Genomic DNA, 15,924 nt, shown 5'->3' on the forward strand with positions numbered 1-15,924 from the left:
CAAACAACAAAAACAAACTCATGGTGACGCACTCAAGGAGTTTCATAGCACTCTGGACAATGATGCTTTCAATGCTTAACATTGGATATATTGGCTTTAATCACTATACTCATTTGTTTGGTATGAGGCATCCACTATATTTTCCAAATTTGCTCAGACATCCAAGATGAATATCCTATTCAGATATAAGAAGAGCTTATTTTAAGGAGTTCTTAAAATACAAGCTTGTATTTTTATTTTATTTTATTTTATTGTATTGTATTGTATTGTATTGTATTGTATTTTATTATTTTATTTTATTTTACTTTACTTTACTTTACTTTACTTTACTTTACTTTATTATTTTTTGAAGGGCAGAGTAAGTAGTTTAAGAGGTCCACAACAATTTTAAAACTAAGGTTCCATTTGACAAATAACTTCAGTACATAAAAACAAATAAAAAAATAAAAAAAATATTAGGAGCTGCCACCGGTGGGGGACTCGTGTTGGAGCAGTTTTTTCCTGACAAATGGACCCCATGGTACGGACCCATATGGAAGCAGTTCTTGAAGAGCTGCTGCCTGTGGGCAGTCCCCGCAGGATCAGTTTGGGAAGGACGGCATCCCGTGGGAGGGACCCCGCGTGGAGCAGGGGCAGAGAGTGACCATGAAGGAGCTGTGGAGACAAAGTGTCATGGACTGACTGCAGCCCCCATTCCCTGTTCCCCTGAGCTGCAGAGGGAGGCGGCAGAAGAAGGTGGATGAGGGAAGGTATTTTTAGTTTGTTTTTAGTTCTTACTGCTCCAGTCTGTTATTAGTAGGAAATAAATGACATTATTCTCCCTTATGCTGAGTCTGTTTTGTCTGTGATCATAGAATCATAGAATCATTAAGGTTAGCAAAGACCTCCAAGATCATCTGGTCCAACCATCCCCTTACCACCAATATCGTCCACTAAACCATGTCCTGAGCACTAAGTCCAACCTTCCCTTAAACAACCCCAGGGATGGTGACTCCACCGCCTCCCTGGGCAACACATTCCAATGCCTAACTACTCTTTCTGAGAAGAAATTTCGCCTAATTTCCAATATGAACCTCCCCTGGCACAACTTGGGCCCAAAACTGATCGCAGTACTCGAGGTGTGGCCTCACCAGAGATGAGTATGGGATGATGATGATGGTGATGATAATTGATGAGCGACCTCCCTCTCCTTACCTCAGCCCATGAGCTTTTTTTCATCTTTTTTAATCCCCCAGTTCTTTTGAGGAGGGGGAGCGAGACAGTGAAATGATGGTGCTTAGCTACCCATTGCTGTGAATCCATCACAATATGCAGGAGAAGAAATGCTGAAAATTATCTGTGTCTATACTGTATAAAACCTCAGCAGAGTAATGACATTCCACCACTTGTTGGTTTATTGTTGAAGACTATAAAAGACAAGCAAGCATAGACATAAAGCATATGATATTGATATTTGGCTTGTGGTAGTAACAGAGCAGATGAAAATGGAGGTCAGCTCAGAACATTGTTTCATGCTACCTTATTTATGTCCTATCTGTTTGCAATATATAGCTTGGTGAAATTCAGCTAACCTCCATCTGCTTATCTTAAAAACAGAAGTTCCAAAAATGTCAACGAGTATGAGATATACAAATCATCATTACTGTTATACATCTGGCAATCCTAAAAATGGAAACATTAAAAAAGTGCACAGAAATCATTTACAGCTAATAGAAGTAGGTGTAGGGGAAAAGTTCAAAAGTTCTTAATAAATGAGATCTAAAGGCATTTTTTTTTCAGACTCAAGGGGTCATAGGAAGTTTAAATAGGTGCCTCTTGGTACATGTGTAAACAATCATAGAGGAAGGATTCACAACTTCCCATAACATAGAAAGGACATTCATAAATATGTGAGTTAAAATAGATACTGTAACATTGGTTAACATAATAGAGTAGTAAAACTGCTTAAAAATAAACAGCAGCAGACAACCAGGAGCAGCTAACATTTCACAAGTGACGGAAAAAATAAAAGTTTGTCTGCAAATCTTTGCAGATCGCACAACAGCCTCCAGAGCTGTCACCCCTTCCATTCATCCTGGTATCACAGCCTTTTCAATTTTTAATTTTTATATTCTCATTAAATATTTCTTCCTTAGTTTTATAGTCTCATATATAAACACAGACTTTTCTTAGTAGTTTCTGATTCCATTAAACATGGAGTATTTTCTTCTCTTTAATCTTGTCAGATACAGACATTTAGAAGTCAAGGAAGTGGCGGACAATAGTTGGAGACAAATTTTGGCCTCAGGTGTAGCAATGACTTCTGGAATAAAGAACAAGACTCCAAAGCATTAGTAAGACACCTGGAAGAAAACATCTATATCCCCCTTTGCACCCCTCCACACCCTTTAGAGAGGCAAGCAGCTGCCTACCTGGGCAGCCTGATCTAAGGAACCTGCTTTGGCAGGGGGGTTGGACCCGATGATCTCTCGAGGTCCCTTCCAACCCCTACAATTCTGTGATTCTGTGATTCTGTGAAGCACAATAGTAAAATTATATAAGGAGTAAATCCATCATTCCTCATGAACCACTCTGGAAACAATACTAATTCAGTTGAATGAGGCAGAAAAGTCTTGGGAGGTAACTGAGCTAAGGTAGCTGTATGAAAAGTTGATCATGAAATACAGTGGCATAAAGAACTGCAAAGAGTAATTACTGGAAGGGGAACTCAATTAGCTGGAACAAACAACTGATTGTGCAATTAAGGAAAACCCTGTAAATCATTACAAACCTCTTGTCATACATCTTTTCTCCACAGTTCTGCTGTAGTGGCCCTGCTCTATCAGCTAAAGAGTTAGGGCTAAGCTGCAATCATGTTTTCATTGCTGTGTTATGAACCACTAATGATGATGGCTTGTATACTTTTCCTAATTACCTTGAACAATACACCTCTCTATCCCTCCATTTTACAAAGGTTTTGTTGTGTGAGAAAGTGCAGGAAATCATGCAGAATGATACTTCTGTTCATATACCACATTCACGTTTACATGTTTGCATTTGTACCTTTCATACAAAAGACCAGTTAGAGGAAGAGAGGCACAAAGTCCCTTTTTTATCAGATCATTTAACCAGAACGTGGCAAATGGTTATATTTTGAGTTTCAAATCCACTCAGACGTCATTGGGGAGAAAACCAGATATGCATGTCATTGATTACAAGGTTTGTTTCTATTTAGAAGTGATAGGAAAGGAAAGAACAAAAAATCTCCTTTCAGTGTTATTCAAAAAGAGAATAATAGAGAAAAAAGAGATCAGTAGAACAAAGCAGAATAGTGAGAATGTGTAAGAAGGAGAGAACATACAAACTAAGTTGGCAGGACTGTCTAGAGATAAGATTGCTTGAAACTTCACCTTTATGAGTTTGCTTGCAATTGTTTTGCTAACCCTTTGTGATGAAATTTTTGTGCTGGGCTGTTCCTCTGGCTGAGGATATTGTTTTTTTTTTTTTTTTTTTAGTCTCTAAAATTTCAGCAAAACTGATTACACTGTTTATGAGACTTAGGTAAGAGAGGGAAATAAAGTGTTTGTACTGCATTTTTTCATAGCCTTTCAAAGTACCTGAAAAGTGTTCATTTAAAATAAAATCCTGCCATTGTTCCTCTGTGAATTTCCTATTTTTTTTGTTTCTTTCTTTCTCTCTCTTTTTTTTTTTTTTTTTTTCCTTTCAATTGTTATACTTCATGAGAACTAGGTGGTGTTAGTGTTTTTTTTTTTTTGTTTGTTTGTTTTTGTCTTGTCTTGGTTTGTTTTTCCTTCCAACCTTTTTATACCAAGAGAACTTTGTTACAAAGGCAGCACCTATTTACTCAGGAACAGCACACCCTCATTGAGGTTGGGCCATCACTGTGATCTGGAAAAATAAATCCTTTTCCCCAACCTCCTTTCTGCCATACTGAGATGAATAAGCAACTCTATTCTAAAAGTGCAGCCACTGATATGTCCTCAAGCACTGATCGGTACTAGTGAGAAATGTCATAGTGATTGTGCTGAAAAAATGCAATTTTTTCACCCACTGAATAGTAGAGACAGCTGTTTCTCACACTGCCCCTTGCTAAATCATTGTAAACTATGCTGGCAGAAATAATCTCTAAGGGAAATTTGCTTTCAGTAGCACATTGGTCCTTGGCCTGGGTTTAGAGAAGATGTTAATGAGGCTGATGGCTACTGACAATTCTGGTGACAGTGCTTATGGTAGAAACATCTGTCTGGGTGCTCTGAACTGGATGCAGACCTACCAAATGGACTGTACAAATGGCTTTGTATTTCAGAGACTGCAGGATCGTTTATCTTCATTAATCCACTGTTCCTAAAACTAATAATTAATGGCAACTAGTCTGGAAATGGCTGTGCAAGAAAGGAAGTACTGAAGGAATAAAGAGTTTTTGTCCAATCTGTACAGAGAGCATTTTTCATCATTTCTATCCAGTATTCATTCTTAATGAAACATCTGAACATGGAGAAGGCAGCAAGGGGCTGGTCCGTGGACACTATGTAGCTGGCTCCTTTGACAGTGAGGAAGGCAATGTTAGTGAATTCTTTCACAAAGCCTCCAATCTGCTTCTCGCCTCCTTCAGTGTAGAGCCAGGGCCGGCGAGACACCTACACCTTCTGGCACAGGGAGTTCACAAACCATTCATCCCCAAGAAAGTCGTAGGCCATGTCGACATCCCCACTGTACACCAAGATCCAGTATTTCATGGCTCTGAGCAGCTTCAGGTACTGGTCATTCATCTGCATGTACAGGCACTTTTAGCTGCGGTTCACTCCAGGGCATCAGGGAAGATGTGAAGAGCCTTCCTCACCTCCAGGGAATTCAGATACATGGTAGGGACTGTGGAGTTGGTACATGGCAGGTCCATCCAGACCTTCTTCCAGGCTACAGGCATCCAGAACAGGTTCTGTGGCCAAAAGAACCTCATTGGCATACGGATGAAGGAGTTTCCCAGGTTGTGTGTGATGAGATAGTCACCTTCACTACCTCATGCTTCCAGGGACACCGCCAGCACACGGGGCGTAGAGATTGTAGATGTTGAGGCCAGACTCCTCTACAATCTGAATCATCTCCTCCATCTTGAGTGTGCTGTTAAGGTTGGGGTTGTCATGGAAGTTCCACTTCCCCTGGGAGCAGCAGAAGGCCTGTAAGTCCTGCCACAGCTGGGTCCCCAGCAGGCTGTGGTAATAGGCAAAGTAAACCAGTGAGTTGTCATTGATCTCATAGGAGGTGAGGCCGTTTCCCACAGCGATTCCCTTCAGGTTGAGGCTGGGGTGCTGCATCACCCACTCTGCCAGCGTGGGGATGTAAACTCCACCGTAGCTCTCCCCCATGAAGAAGAGGTCATTCTTGAAGTACTCAAGGAAGAGCCGGAAGGTTTCCTTCTGTGCCGAGTAGTTGTTGTGAGCAACCTCTGTGTCATTCCTGGCATACTTCTTGTCCTCGGAGCACAAGAAGCCAACGCCAGCGAGGGACTCCAGGTGGAGCGTGTTGGCAATCTTGTTTGAGGCACAGTCATTGTACTTCACGCTGACCCCCTCAGGCTGGATCAGGAAGGGGCCATGCTCCTTCAGGAAACCCTCCATGGAGCTGCAGCCAGGGCTGCTGTTCAGGCATAGCACCAGGGGGCTGCTCTGGGGGTTGCTCTGCGCCTCCACCAACCAGTAGTGCAGGCACAGTGGTGGTCCGAGCAGTGGCGGAAGGTTGGCAGGACACTTATCTCATGGCCCAGCGGTGCGGCCTGGCCCAGCCTCAGCAGCACCGCCCACAGCAGCGCTGGCCTCACCTGTGGGACTGTGGGCAGCTGGGGACAGGCCTGGTGCTGCTCCCGGCACCACCGGCCCCAGGTCCCCGTCCTGGTCCCACCTCCCCCCTGTCCCCCATGTCCTGTCCTGTCCTACTGACCCCACTCCCCATCCTGCAGCGGCTTCGGGCAGCACAGTGCTGCCAGCTTTCCCCACCAAAACCTCCCTCCCCTCTGAACACTAGAAATACTTATTCATTTTTACTGGGAGCCCTGCGCCCACTACCTACCTAATTCGTTACAATACTTCATAGCCCTTTTGTAAAAGTAACTTGTTTCCAAACAAAGGAAAGCCTCTGGCATTCTTTTTTACAGAACTCTGTTCTGCAAATAGTGGCACAAAAATGGCCTCTTCTCAGGGTTGAGAAGTTTTAACCTGAAAGTAAGAAGAACCCCATATCAGCAAAACAGCAAGGTACTGGACAATCTTCCAGCTGGACTAGTGGAGAGAAAGACCTGCTCATTTAAAGTAATTTTGACAGGTTTATAATGAGCTTGTACAGGGAGGCAACTTTAGGTCACAGAAGACAGGACTTGAGCCAAAAGCATTCTTCTGGATCTCAGTCTTAAATGTGATAAAGGCTGTTTTTGTGATTTAGGAAGATGTGAATACTTTTTCTTTGTTTGTAAGATAAGCAGCATGTAGAACTTACTGAGAAAAATTATAAGTATGTAACAGCAGAAGAAGCGCAAATAAAAATTATGTAGAAAAGAGATTTTCAGTCATTCAGAGGCCTCTGTTTTCTATGTTTCTAAGGGTAACATGTTGATTCACAGGCCATCAGTGCTCTGCAAAACCATGCTAAATGGCTTGCAACTGTTCAATGAATTTGTGACACTTTTCTATAGCAAAAATTTAGCAGACTATGCAAGATGTCTGCTAACAGAATGTTACTAGCAGACTATGAGAAATGTAGAGGGTTGTCAAGGGCCTGTGGTCCCAACGGCTCATAACTCAATTAAATTACCTTCATGAATATGATCATTTTCATTTTATACTTAGGGTGAACAATGGGATATGTAAAAGACACACAGGAGCAAGTGGCAAAAAAAAAAAAAAAAAAAAAAAAAAGAGAAAAAAAAGAACCAGATTCTCCAGACTGCAGTGTTTGATAATGTATGGGAAAACATGGCAGACACAGCTGCCACATTTTTGGAGGATAGACTTGCCCAGATATCCTCCATGAGCCATTCTGTTGATCACCATTTTTTAATTTTACTCTTTGGAAGCAGTTACAAGGAGGTTTGGGGTGGTGTGGACAGAGAAGGAACCAGATTTCTTTGCTGCATAAGTTGAGACGTTCACTGAACATGCATGACACTTGAACAGGAAGGTATGTGCATGGTGGTTCCCTGCCTCAAGAGGTGGTCACCATGCAGTGCCAGAGCTGTGTATGGTCACCCTCAGCAGCGCTCATCCCAAGCGCCTGCCAATTGGGAACATTCCCCACTGCAGGGAGAGGGAAGCTGGGTTATTGCCTGCTAAGGTGAACATAGTGACTTGGTTTGCAACACTACATGGATAAAGCTGATGGGCAGCTCTGGTACGAACATCTTCATGCACAGTAAGTACAAGCAATGGGATTCACTTTGGGCATTTGATACCTGATATATAGAAAACAGCAAAAGTATTCAAAACTGTCCCCTCCCATATCAAAGAAATGGTGCTCAGTTTTCAGCCATCTGAACCTCCATGATGTAAAGCCATTAGAAGTCCTTAGGGCACAAATTAGTTTTATTATGTATGTGTTAACTACCAGTCATTGTGAAGATCCAGTTAAAGCCCCCAGGCACAACCACAGCACTAATAATTGTTTTGCTGTAATACAAGGTTACATTTGATTTCAAGATGAAGATCTGGCACAGATGTGCCAAATTCAGCCTGTTACTGATTTGCTGGTGAGCACTAAACATCAGAACCTGGTCATTGGTCCTCTGCTTCTTAGGAGCAAAATGCTGAAATAGTAAGAAGCAGGAAACCTGCGTGAATGCTTTCTGTTCCAGGAGGCTATGAAACAGATGGCGTGGTTATAGCATCATTTTCCTCTGCAATAAAGGTTTTGCTTTAATTCTGTAAGTACAGCTCATCTATCTCATACAAGGGGATCCTGGAGGCTTTGTCAGTTTTCTGTGTCTGTTTAGGGACAAGACAGAAAAGTTGTTTTCTTGCCATGGAAAATAAATGTGCTGCTGAACAGCAAAACAAGAAGAAGAAGAAGAAGAAAAAGACATATTATAACCGAGGAAACAATGATTTTTCACGCAGGAGAGGAAGTAAAGCATAAAACAGGTTGTATGGTGAAGCAGGGCAGGCAGAGCCCCATCTTGTGGCAGAAAGTCCAATTCATTTCCTCTGCCTGTGTATGAGTCACCATGTCCCAGTGAAAATGTTCTGGGACATTGCTCTGTGCAGCTGGCCTTTAAATATTTAAATGTACTGGACTACAAGAAAGATGTCTGCTCTTTGCCAAGCAGCTGCTTATAAACAGCTTTCTAAATTGCAAGTCTAGACTGCACTAGCATAATCCAGAAGAGAACAGGAGGAATTGTGTAATTAACTTTTTCCCTTTATCACACACACACAAAAAAACCTTTGTGCTAGGAATACAGGGGTAGTTCCAAGTTTAGAAAGGAACTAAAGTGGCTCTGAGATTTTTGGTGTTTGTTTGTGAAATCCAGGAGTTTGCTGTGGTCTGGAGGAGGAACCCAGTTCTATGCTGGCTGCTGGTAGCTTTCTTACTGAAGAGAATTTCACCAGTTCTTCCTTGCATCCACTCCGGATGTCAAAGTAACTGTTTCTCCAGGTAATTTCATATTCCCAAACAGTCACCCTACTCAGCTGGCTGCATGTAGGGAGAAGACCATAAGTCAGTGAACAGGAATTTTTATTTCAGGATCTTCATGGTCCCAGAGCTTTAGAAATCTCTTTTTTTTTTTTTTTCTGTGCCCAGGGCACCTCTCTGTGGATTTTTTCAATGTAAATACACCCCGAGCCATCTCCTCCTCATGTTGGGAAGGACAGGAGCACAGGAGCAGAGAACTTGTAACTAAGAAGGTATCTGTCATATCTGTGGAATTGTGCAAGAGAGATTAGAGATATTCACTTTTCTTTTTTTTTTTTTTTTTTTTCCTAACAAAGATCCCGCTCTTTAAGAGATTTTGGCACATTGCATTGATTCAAACAGGAGATGAACCCTGAAATGAGAATTAGGTTCCTAAATCAAGTTCTGAAGTTTAGTGACTGGGGACTTCCCAAGCATAAAGATGGATTTGTCTGAGTATAGCATATCTGTGAAAAAGTCTGCTTTGGGTGTCCAAAAAAGACTGGAAATCACTACAAAGGTCTCTCTTGAGCCTTCTCTTGTTTTCTCATCTCAGTTAATGAGCATTTATACATGGAGAACACATCCTTTCATGTCATTTGGTTATTTTTGCACCTAACTATGAAGTAAAATGAATACAGAAAAGTTGCAAACTTGTTTTCTGTCTACTCACAAGGTTACTTGAAAGTGGGCACTTTCATTATGAAATTGGACCCAAACTTATAGATTTTCTGAGTTCATCTGGGTGTCCTTTCTTGAGAAGAACTTCCCTGAAAACAGAGTAATGAAATATCTTGCCAATTTGTATTTCTAGCTGAGATGTGATTCTGTGGTGGCTCAATTCTGCTTTGCTGTCAGCTAAGGGTACAGCAAAAGGCTAACTGGAAACCTTCACCTTCCATGAAGACCTTCACTCACTGTGACTATGGCCATGGGTTGCTGCTTACAGCCTCTGCTTCTTCATGTTCTTACATGTTCTCTTTAAGCTGGCATCACTGAGTTGAATGGCAACTTATTGGTGAATTGGTAAATGGGATTATGGACCTGCCATGGGAAAAGTATAATACTCTTATATTAGGACTTCTATTCTTAAGAAAGTAGTCTCAAATACTTTATGCAGAAATGTTCTGTGATGAAGACAGTAGCCATCACACTCCATACACATCAGATGGATATGTATCAACCCTATTACTAATTTTTTTTCTTATTGGATGTCTCTAAAGTATGTCAGGTTCAGCTATACTACATACGTTACAAGCAAGACTTGAGGTAAGGTGTCTGGCCTAAGGAACTTCGGTGAGTGCAAGAGCAAATAAAAACAAGAAGATGAAATTCATGAGCAGAACAAGGGAAATAATCCAGATATTTTAGCTAACAGTGTTATGCCTCATACATTGGGCCACACTCACTTTCCTCTCCTCTGAACTATTCTTTTTCTGCCCTATTGATTTTTTTGTTTTCCCCTATCTGCAAAAGATGGTGGACCCATAAAAGAAATGACTAGGAAAAAAAAAAGTCAAAAGGAAAAGGCTGTAATTTATGATGGAACAAGCTGATAAAAATACTGGAAGGCATACACTGGAAGACCATGCATCACTGGGGAATCTTTTGATTTATAGCATGATTGTTGCAGTGGAGAGAGGTAGGGTTTGAACATGCCAGAACCTTATTTACTACACAAAGTATGCTGGCACCTTTTCTTTGATTCTAGAGAAGTGTGAACATCTGTCCTAGTAACTTCAGGGGACACAGATGGGGCTTCACTGGTGGAAAAGGCAAGCACGTTGTCAACAAGGAGAGCAGAATGTGGACGTTTCCTTGCTTGTGGAAGAATACGGCAATGTTTTTATTTTTATTCAGTATTTTTCAGTTTTCTATTTCCTATTAACAGACTCTTAAAAAATGCTTCACAAAGGATTATTTTCAAAAGGTCAGAAAGTGGTATTAATCAAGTTTCTTTTACTGAGCATCCTTTGAAGACTATTTTTCTACCATAAACAAAAACTTGAGAGATCCCTAATTGGCAATTAAATAGCTCTTGTGAACATTTTATTCTTGGGGACTATTTTATTTTATTTTATTTTATTTTATTTTATTTTATTTTTATTTTTATTTTTATTTTTATTTTATTTATTTATTTATTTTAAAAAGGACATTTTGTACAAAAACATGATATGGGCAAAAAGTTTCAACTTGTTTTTGCTGATGCTTTGGATAAATTTGTTCTCAGTGTATTTCAAATATGTTATTTGCAAATCTCTTTACCCAGTACTCCATTCTGACTGCAGCTAAATGATGTTCTTTACTGAATAATATTATTCATTATGTTTCTCCCCAGCTATTCATCATATATGTTGAGTTCTGATATTCGGTTTTTGGTTTGTATTTTGTTCTGTTGTGCAATGAACTTGCTTAAGAGTTTTAGTCAAGCAAAGGTCTTGCAATTTATGGGGGCCAAGTCCTTCACTGGAGGAACACATTAGACCACTGTAAACTCTGATCCCCAAGGCAGAGCTGGGAATAATCTCCAATGGAAGTCCATACCCAAGTCTAAAAAAGGATAGGTTTCACTTTTTATAATAAACTTCAGTCAAACAGAAAACTTAAGAAAGCAGAACTTCTTTGCCTCTCCTGGTCCCACTTTCTCCTGAGCCCCACAGCCTTCTCTGCACATCCTGTAATCTAGAGGTAGTATTTTTCCTATTTCTCAGTCCTTCCCCATGTCTTGTCAAACACTGTTTCTTGTCTTTTGTCTATGCCCCTCCGCTCCTGTCTGTCTTCATTCCTGACCATGTGACTAAACACTTTTAATTTATTCACCAGGGATCAGTTTAACATTGCTCCTTTCTGTAATTCACACTGTGTCTTGCCTACTGTTGAATTCTGTAAAGCTTTCCATGTTACAAGCTGCTATGCACTATGTCATCTTGTATTGGCATCTTGAATCTTTAATAAAGTTGTTCTCAAATAATGTTTCAATAAATGAAATGTACCTGCTGAGATGAGATTCTGCATATTAAGATGATGAGCAATGGCCTTTAATGGGGTAGAAGATACAGACAAAAGGAGGGATATGGTAACTTGGAGAAAAAATAAGAACCCTCCCAATATATTTCTGCATTCAGAGATTACAGTTCTTTTTTTTTCTTTTTTTTTTTTCTGAGATTTCTCCCACAGAATTGTCAAATTTAATTATTTAGAACACATATCCGATAATGCAGTAAGACTAATTCCCTGGGAAACTGTCAAACATGTGAAAAGAAGTGGTGAGAAAAGCCCTGGAGGGATTTTGTTTAGCATGACTGCAATTCAGAAAAAGATGTGTGCACCCATTCTAAGGGCTTGCATATTTGCATATATGTGTAGACGTGCACACGTGTTTATATATGCATATATACTGACTTGCATACTAAACAAAAGCAGAGTTCTTAGGAAGAAATGAAAAATGTGGATGACAACTGTCTGTTTTTAGGCAGAAAATAAAATCGGAATATTTCAATTCTAACTATAAATTGATATAGACAGCTGATGAGGAGATTACTATTGACTTATCTAAAATGAAAGAGGAAGGGTTTATTTTCTGTGATGATTCATTATGCTATAGAAAATCAGATCCCTAGATGTGCACAAGTACCCAGATACAAATGAAAATCAATACAAAAGAGTTATATTCACCTTCTTATGAATCTGAGTCTGAACACCTGATCCAAGTTCTGTTTGTTGGTCTGGACAGGACTGGGAACAGGACCTATCCCGAAGATGCTCTGAAGAGATTTGAGGTCAAGGTCTGCTGCTCAGTGGAGGGAAGGTAATGTGCTAAAGCATTAGTGCACTCAGCTCCCTGGCAGCTTCCCGATGTCCCCCAGGACACTCAGAGCTTCAAAGCTGTGAATGAACAGCTGAAACATTTGAGCACAGGAATCAGACAGAGTTAACCAGCTAAAGAAGGACAAAGTCAGGACTGGAAATAACTGAGAAGTAGTAGGAATGTGGGTGCAGGACAGGTAACATAAATCAACCTAAGAGTAGCCACAGGATGGATACAGGAAGAATTTGTAACTATGAGACCAAATTAGCAACTCTAGTCTGGATATTTCTACTGACCCTTGATTCCTTGTTCATGGATTAGCACTGATTCACCTCAAAAAGGTGTGGGGACACCACAGTAGAATTGTACTGAAAGGAGCTCTTGATATATCAAAAAAGAACACTGTGGGGGGAGTTTCCTAAAAGTCAGTGAGGGACAAGCACTCATCTGGGTGACCTCAAGGAAACTAGAAGGATGGAGAAAGGAACCAAGGAATTTCATCATCTCTGTTCTGCTTTCAGAGGGCACAAAAAAAGTATTTGGTGAAGGGGGGCTTTCAAAGAACAGAGCCCAAAAAAAACATCCATGAGCCTTTTCTCTGGCTTTCCCCCTCCTCTAATACTGATGAGATTTTCATCCACTGAGAGCTATCAAGATGGATGGAGAAAGGAAGGGCAAAGGTAGACATAAATTTAATGTCCAAGTGCACTCCAAGATTTTTAAGTCCACAAGACATTGTGAAGCCTATTCATTAACTGGCATGCTTAATTCCCCCCTGCCTCCCCCCCCTTTTTTCTTTTTTTTAAACTTCGGATTGTCACAGACCACATTATTATTATTATTATTATTATTATTATTATTATTATTATTATGTCAATGAGTTTTGGGGCTGCTTAGACATGCTTTGTGTATGTGTGTGCATGTGCCCGAGATCACTTGATGTGTCTGGATCCCCTGTATGTTTTTCTATGCCATATACTCATAAAGCCTGTCTTAAGGAAGAGTAAAGCTTAGACAATCAACACAGATAATAATAGCTTCTGCTAATGGTGGTGATTTGGAGAACAACCAAGAACTAAATCAGGCACATTTAATTTTTTGTCGTTATAAAATATTGTGTCTGGTCACCTGCTTTACCCAGGAGTAACCTGAAAACTAGAACTGGGGAGAAGCGATTAATATTATGCTTCTCAGGTGTTGAATAAGTCTCTCCTGGGAACAATGATTTCTAATATTCAGAATAAAATTAGAGCCTGTGAGAGCTCTGCCACCCAGTATTAAAACACTTCCACTCCCTAAATATTCCTTGATTTTACCATTTCTGTGAGTAGCTGAGAATGGATGGTAATTCCCCTGAAAAGAAACCTTAATAGAATATTTAAAATTGCAATGCACCCTTTCTGCTCCAGTTTTGAATTTGAGAGTAGCTCAATACTGCAATATCGCTTCTGGGATGATACATATGTGGCTCCTACTGAATCACTGCTGATCCTGAAATGCATCATCTTCTGTCATTCCAGATTTGCTCCCTCTCTCCCATTTGCTTACCATAGTGCTATAGAACCATAGGATCTACTGCCTCAACCTATTGCATCGTAAAACACCACAGCCCAAAGAGGAAATCTTGCTGATATAGCCCTGAGATGTGTCTTTGGCCACGTTTTCAGCCTGGCCATGTATCTGACCACATGGTCTTAGACTGGTCAGAGAAACCTGCCAGCAGGTTTCAAAGGAAGAAAATACATTTCTTTTCTGTCTTGAGGCATGAACAGGGAGCTCCTGAGGTAACACAGCAGGGGAAAAAAAAAATGGTCCACCCTGATATGAAACAATTCTTGAAGGTATTACTGTGGACAGGGCTACTATTGACCTGGGCAATGTGATAGATTGCACCAAATTACCCATATCATCCCACGGAAGATGCACAGATATTTCCTCTTACTCATAATTTTCAAATCATTCATCAAAACATGGAATATACTGCAGGGCAAGGGCTGAGGTCTTGCTGATTTTCCTGAGATGTTTTTGCTTAGCAAAACAAAAGCTGGCAAAATTTAAATATGTTGTTTGCTTGAAGTAAGCTAATTACTCTGTGGTGGGTCTGATGATATATCAAAGCTATCCTTTTAGTTTGACAGACTGTAATGAATATCCGTTGGTTTAGAAAAGGAAAATGAAGACATGATATTTTTGCTCAGAAAGCGTAGGCTATTTTTTTATCATTACAGAGACCTGTGGAGCCAGACTGTAGTAGCCATAAGACCAAGTAACACAAGTGCTGAGGTAAGCATGACAAAAGTGATCTGGGTAGCCAATAAGAGTTACATCCTAATGTGGTAGCCTGCATGATTAAGAGATGTTTAGAAAGTGAATATGTAAAAGAGCCACAATAAAGTATGAAAGGCAAGTCTGAGGGGGTGGCTTTATGGCGTTTTCCACAGGACAATATTTCTAGGTGTCACTACACCCCGCATCTGGCAGCTTGTGTTCAGATAAACAAGGCGCAGAACTGCTTTGATGTTGGCAATATGCAGAAATTTTAACTCTGCTTCCCGATTTCTGCTTCAGCAAGTCTGTGACTTTCTCTAATAATCTTTGCATGACTGATCAGAAGCAAACATAACAGAGATAAGGGGCGGCAGCTGTGGTACTTAATTTCAGCATTATCTGACATTTGTCACCCACAGTTCCCATACCATGAGCTATTGATACACCAGGGGATTCTTCTCTGTCAATGACTGCACGTTGCCAAAGCATGCTTGCATGCGGTTCAAATCTCCCTTTCAGTACCATTGTTAGGAGCGAGACATTTAACTCTCTGTCCTCAGTGATACTGTCATTAAAAGAACAGTTAACCGAAGCAATCCTGTCCTTTGCTATGCAGTGAAAAGTGTCTTCACCCAGATAGCCTTTCTAAGGGTAGAGGCACAGAAGAGGGAAGAAGGACAGGATTCCTTATGGAGCTAAAAACGGGCTATAGTAAAGCACCGTGCCACCTGATAGCATCTGTGAAGTTAAGGAGGGAGTCCCAGACTGGAAGCTACTCTCAGTGAGAGGAAATCCTGCTCCCAAAACCAGCAAACGATGGGGAGAAGGGGGAGAAATGTGTAACCAGTGATGGCTTAGCCAGGCAGAGCTTGCACCTGCAAGAGATCATTTATGATTTGGTTGCAGGTTCTCTGGCAAAATAAGTGAATTTAAACACTTCTGAAATAGTTGTTCAGGTATCATGAGTTTCATGGGAGTCTGAAGGCAGTGTAAAATGAGGTGTTGCAAGCTAAAAGCAGCTGTTGCTCTAATTTATACCTCAGGGCCTTTTTGCTGCTCAATGTATGTTGAAATGGAGTAGGCCTAAAGGGAATGTAAATTCATCTTATTTGTGCCCTCGGTTTAGGCTGTTCTGGCAGAATGCAACAGATACACTGAACATATTTTCCTAGGAATTTCCTTCTGCTGATCCC

General features: G+C 40.6%; 1 long non-coding RNA gene and 1 pseudogene across 3 annotated transcripts; one reads left to right on the forward strand and one right to left on the reverse strand.

Moving 5' to 3' along the window:
• Positions 1 to 2,634: 2,634 nt before the first annotated feature.
• On the reverse strand, positions 2,635 to 6,807 carry LOC310902323 (lysosomal protective protein-like; annotated as a pseudogene). The gene is made up of 2 exons: positions 6,802 to 6,807; positions 2,635 to 5,744 (listed from the first exon to the last, which is right to left on the reverse strand). The product of its transcript is annotated as a lysosomal protective protein-like (transcript).
• Positions 6,808 to 7,787: 980 nt separating this feature from the next.
• LOC310902196 lies at positions 7,788 to 14,066 on the forward strand. Of its 2 annotated transcripts, none has more exons than XR_014586551.1 (4): positions 7,788 to 7,906; positions 8,513 to 8,637; positions 8,785 to 8,888; positions 9,470 to 14,066. It is a non-coding gene; the product is annotated as an uncharacterized lncRNA (long non-coding RNA). The 2 variants fall into 2 exon arrangements; XR_014586552.1 differs by having other exon boundaries at positions 10,367 to 14,066.
• The last annotated feature ends 1,858 nt before the right edge of the window (positions 14,067 to 15,924 follow it).

This window comes from Anser anser, assembly GCF_964211835.1.
Source record: "Anser anser genome assembly, chromosome: 7".
Lineage (NCBI taxonomy): Eukaryota > Metazoa > Chordata > Aves > Anseriformes > Anatidae > Anser > Anser anser.